Raw genomic sequence first — 6,146 nt, forward strand, 5'->3', positions numbered from 1 at the left:
GCGCGGTGCATTGTGGGGGGGTTTATTCGCTCGCCTTTGTAAATGCGCGGCCCGGGCCGGGCTCGGGCTCGGAAATACGGCCCGTGCACAGCTCTAGTTCAAAGTTGCTCGTCGCGCGACAACCACGCCCCCCCTCCCTCCGAGCGAATGCACCCTCCGAGCGACGGAGGGTCTTTTCATGCTCGTTAAAGACGGGCGGGGCGTTTCCTGTCTGCTTCGACGGAAAATGGAAAACTAGCATAGGTCGCCAGAGATACGACGCAAACGCAGGCTGGCAACGATGCAGCATGGCCGCATCTCGCATAATTATAATTTCGCCACGTGTGGCGCCCTGTCCGTTTCACTCAAAGCCGCGTGCGTGTGTATTCTGCCGCTAGTATCCTGCGGAACGAATGACGCATGGCGAATTTGTGTAAGGCAGCGCGCTGCTGATCGAGGAGTCGCAGGTTCGAATCCCTCGTCGCGCGCATTGGAAAATATTTCTTCTGAATTATTTGTTATTTACACACACACGCACACACACACACACATATATATATATATATATATATATATATATATATATATATATATATATATATATATATATATATATATATATATATATATATATATATATATATATATATATATATACGTGAAAACTCGGCGGCGGCGAAAATCCGTCGAGACTCTCCATATAATTGCTATCGCAATAAAAATGGGCCGCCATCTCGCGCTGCGACAGTAAATGTCCAGAATAGCTGAATCAAACACCACACGTGCTGTCGGGTGGGGAGCATGTTTTATTGTTACTACAGAGTAATAGTAGTGATAACCGCTTTGTGGTTTCTTTGGTAGAGCGTGGCTCCGCGACCATTTTACGCAAGACGAAATTGTTTGTTTGGTCGAGCATTGTATTCACACTGTTTTTCTTGTGTCTAATTTCCATGGTCTACCCATGACAGTCTTAGGATGAACGGAATGAGTTGCTAGACGGCTCTCACTTTTATATATAAAATTGACAAACACACGCGGGGAGAAGGAAGGGCCGTTGGACGTCATTGGAAGCCCTCGTGTGAAGTGCGAAGCAGCTGCAACCTCATCTTTACCGGGAATACGTGGGGGGGGGGGGGGGGGTTGTTCCGACTGTTCACAGGTGCTTTATCATCCAGCATGCGGTTTTGATGCTTGTTTTGTTGTTTTCTTTATTGAAAAGAATACTGAGCGCTATGCTGTATACGTGATTGCAAACAAAAGTACGGCGTTTCCCTTCAGTTGTTAAAGGACCCCTAGATACCCTAAACCACCCATAGATCGAAATTTAGTTGTGGCATGGCAGTTGTGCACGAGTCTACAGCGAACACGTTCGTAGACGCGTCTCTTCACCTCGCCGAATGCCCTTCCTCAGCGTCCGAGGTGAAAACGCAAGGAACGCGCATCTGCTAGCAGAGGAGCACGGAAGAGGGGCACCACCCACCCTAACCACTCCAAGGCATATGACATAAATAAATGTTTCTTCTTCTTCTTCTTCTACGCGAGCGCGAGCGTCTGTTTGTGGTTTAGGGACCTAGCGTATTGTTTTTATTCCACGGAGATGGAACTGTGGGATGGCGTGAGGCGTTCACTTTCCCACATATTTTATTGCTGCGTGCTCTCCGCTGTACAACCACAGCCGCTGTCGTTCTTGCGGGCCTCTTCTTCTCACGCGCTAGGCTCGAACGTGCGGAGCAGCTGAAGCGCAACTTCGTCGTCTTCTCTCGCGTTGACGGCTCGCCATAGGGCCCCCCCTCTAGCGAGGTTGCCAGTGCGCAAAGGAGCGATCCTTATGAGTAGCTGGTAGTTGCTACTGTTGCGAAGCGCGTTCGTCTGGTGTTGGAGGATGGCTTGTCGTCTGCGAGGACGGCGTCGGTGTCGAGGAAGGCCGGCTTAATGCGGTCAATGGAGACACTGTCCTCGCGCCCATTAAGCAGCAGGACAAAATGCTTGGGGCAACGCTTGACGACTCTAAAGGGTCCGTCGTAAGGCGGTTGTAGTGGTGGTCTGATAGCGTCGTGCCGTACGAAGACGTGTGTGCAATCCCGCAGAGCTCGACTGACGAAACTTGGGCGTGAGTGTTCACGTGGTGGGATAGGAGACACGTCTTTCATGGCGTTCCTGAGGCGACTGGCATAATCAGAGACGTCCATTGGTGGTACCGGAGACACGTCGAAAAACTGGCCAGGAAGCCTTAAGGTCGTGCCAAAAACGAGCTCAGCTGAAGAGCAAGAAGCGTCCGTGCGTATCGTGCTGCGAAGGGCGAGAAGGACGAGTGACAGTCGCTCTGTCCAGGGTATCAACGATCGTGAGTCCATGAGCGAGGCTTTGAGTTGGTGGTGAAACCGCTCAACCATGCCATTCGACATAGGGTGGTAGGCTGTCGTCTTGATGTGGTTGACACCAAGCATGCGGGACAAAGTCCGCAAGAGCGCGGAGTCAAATTGACGACCTCGATCCGTTGTGATGGTCTTGGGAACTCCGTAGCGGCTTATCCACATGGTGATGAGTCCGTGGGCAACTGACTCTGCGGTGATGTTAGTGAGCGGTAGTGCCTCAGGCCACCGCGTGAACCGGTCTACGCACGTTAATATATACCGGCTGTTTTCCGATGGGGGCAAAGGGCCTACGAGGTCCAGGTGCACGTGACTGAACCGTGAGTCCGGAGGTGTGAAGGTACCCAGTGGGCTGACTGTGTGACGCTGGACTTTGGTTTCCTGGCACTTGAGACAAGCACGTGTCCAGCGGCGGACGTCGATGTTCATAAGTGGCCATAGATATCGCGCTGTGATGAGGCGTTGAGTCGCACGTATGCCGGGGTGCGACAAGGAATGCGAGGCGTCAAAGACACTGCGGCGAAATGGCGCTGGAACGTACGGTCGAGGACAACCGGTAGACGTGTCACAAACGAGGGGAATCACGCAGCCTGGAAGTTGGACATCTTCGAACTTGAGGGAGTTCTCTTGGCGTCGGAGAACCTGAAGTTCGCTGTCCTCGTGTTGTGCAGTAGCCATGGCTGCAAAGTCGACTGGCGGGCGCTCATCCATCGTTGCGTTGATTTCTACGCGGGATAGTGCGTCAGCCACGGGGTTGTCTTTGCCACTGATGTGCCGGATATCGCTCGTGAACTCCGATAGGTAGGCAAGCTGGCGGATCTCACGTGGGGTGTGGGCAGAGTTGGTAGCGGTCGAGGTAGACGTGAGCGGCTTGTGGTCGGTGAGGATATGGAATTGCCGACCTTCGAGGACGTGACGAAAATGCTTGACAGCCAAATAGGCCGCGAGTAGTTCGCGACCGAACGTGCTGTAACGGGACTCAGTCTGTGAGAGTTTCCTAGAGAAGAAAGCGACCGGCTGCCAAACTCCGTCGACCAACTGCTGCAGGACTGCTCCGATGGCGACGTCGGAGGCGTCCACGGTGAGTGACGTGATGGCGTCGCTCTTTGGATGCGCGAGGAGCGTTGCGTTAGCCAGAGCTTCCTTGATGGAACCGAAAGCTGTCTCAGCGTCGTCTGTCCAGGAGATGGAAGCGTTCGGCTTCGTTTGACCGGAGAGAAGTGCATGTAGCGGTTGCAAGATGGCCGCGCAGTGTGGAATAAACCGACGGTAATAGTTGGCAAGCCCTAGGAATTCACGCAGCTTCTTCGTAGTTGTTGGCCGTGGAAACTGCAATATAGCTTCCACGCGCGCCGTCGGTGGAGAGATCCCACGGGAATCCACGCGATGGCCAAGGAAGTCCAATGAGGAAACTCCGAACTCGCTCTTCGATCCGTTGACGACAAGTCCATATTTCCGGAGCCGCGTGAAAACCTGTCGTTCCGGAGCCGCGTGAAAACAGCCGCTGTCGTTCTTGCGGGCCTCTTCTTCTCACGCGCTAGGCTCGAACGTGCGGAGCAGCTGAAGCGCAACTTCGTCGTCTTCTCTCGCGTTGACGGCTCGCCATAGAACCATTGCGGGGTAGAGGTACACAGCTTCGCGATAAAAAATGGGCAGTCACAAAACGATACGGCAGTGTGTAGCTTGACTAGGTGACTGCCCTTTAGAATGATAGCAACTTACAGAGCGTAGGAGATGCAACACTGAAAAATAAACTACTAAAAAACTAAGTACATGGTATGAAACTGCTGCACCTTGATGGAGGACTCTTGAACAGTGGAAGTCTGCTAAAGAGTCTACGAGAATAGAAACAAATTTATAAAGAATGGCAATGATGCAACCATAAAAATAAGGCAGCATACAGAACAACTTAACTGAAGTCTAGCGAAATCAAATATACTACAGTATGCTCGTAAAAACCTCTCTCGAAGATCTTGCAATCTTATGCTTGCAATTCAAACACCATGTTTTGTATTGTTTGTTTTTTTTAGCGGTTTAAAAATGATGGTAGTGGTATTGCAGAATTCGTCTGCTATAGTTAGTACGGTTCTGTGTCACCCATGTGCCAGTTACGTGTGTCATATACGAACTTTGCTGATCCTAAAATTCGCAGAGTTTAGGAATGCGTTGTCTTGCTCTTTTACACACGTCTTCTAGTAGCGCCTCCTGGATTCATAAAGTGACTGAACTTTTACTATGTATAATTATGGAAACAATTCAGCTGCATGAGACGAATAGGATATCTAACAAGGTAATTTAATCATTCATATTTTTTAAATAATATCTTCAGAATATGAACAGTTGTGGTTGCGCCCGTAGATGAGCACTCTTATTAAAAGTGGGAGAAAATATTGTGTTTATGAGTCTGTGGGTTTAAGGTAACCGGAAACACTGCACAGTACCGACGCAAGGACCCTACAGAGCGTCAGTGTTCTGTACCAACAAAAGCAATGTTTTGTAGTAGTCCCCCGCAGCGGTGAGACAGCTGCGCATATGGCGCATTTTTATACGATCTCGTTTTCCTGCGCCAAGCTGCTCCAAAAGCATAAAAATCGCAAAACATTGCTCCGAACGGCTCCAAAGCAGCCTGAAAAGCAAGAATTTTGATGCCCACGTCAACTTCAGTGGGGCAACAAGGCTGAGTTAACATGATCTTCCAGGCAGCGCCAGGAATACCATGAAAATAAGACGTTCGCCTAACGCATAGACGCGCCCAAGCGTGTTTCTTCTATACACCTTTCTAATGGTGGCTCCCATGGTGCCGCCATAATCTCCTCTGGACTGTTGTAAATATGCGTGACCCCACTTGCCTGCCCCGAGCGTGCTGCTTCTACTCGCTAGGCTGTGTGCTCTGGTGCTACTGCAGCTTAGCTAGAGTGTTCTAGAATATTCTAATAGACTCTAGCTTAGCAAAAACTGTCGAGCAGCATGCGTAGCGGGGTTGACACTCACTATTTACAGCGAAAGCTGCTATGAGATCACAACAAGGGCCGTTTTTGGCGCAGTAGTTGTCCGCCGCCACCGCCGCCGGTGTCCGCAACCGTTATCGCGTCAAATAAGGAAAAAATAAAAGATATCCAAGATGGAACGAGATTTGAACCTGGGCCCTCTCCGTGGGAACCCAGTATTCTACCTCAGAGCCATGCCGGTGCTTGAAACTGCTTTGCAAAAAGACCCTATACAGGCCTGATGTCGGGAAGGAATCGCATTAACATGTGTAATGTGGTGTGATAGAAGAGTAACATAACAACCAGGCGTCACACAATGCGAATTGCGCAAAAGTGTGCTTCCAACCCATCACAAATGGCTCTGCCATAATTCTTCATCTTCATCAGCCACAGCATTACCAAAGTGCACATAATGCCTGTGGGGTTCCTCATCCACTCCAATGAATTTGGGCCGCGCTTTGACGTAACTAAAAAAAACATTTATTAATAAAGCTTCAAAACTGTTAGGGCAACAAAATGACAATACATAAAAGCAGCTTCCACGAACACTTCCGCGCCGCTCTCGTTAACCCTGGCCCCGGAGGACCACACGTCGCGCACACACGCGCACCTCCCGGCAGTTCGCCGGCAACTCCCCCTTGGCCGCTCGTCGTGCCTTGTTATGAAGCCTGTCCGCATCCGGGCGCATGCGCAGTCGTCCTTGTTGCTGGGTCTTATCACCGCCGGTGCGGACGAGGGCGAGGGTTCTCATCCGCGATCCCCACATGCCTTACAGGTGTTTAGCGGGTACCACGGTTCTGCGCAGAAT

The sequence above is a fragment of the Rhipicephalus sanguineus genome, chromosome 7, assembly GCF_013339695.2.
Source record: "Rhipicephalus sanguineus isolate Rsan-2018 chromosome 7, BIME_Rsan_1.4, whole genome shotgun sequence".
NCBI classification, from domain to species: Eukaryota; Metazoa; Arthropoda; class Arachnida; order Ixodida; family Ixodidae; genus Rhipicephalus; species Rhipicephalus sanguineus.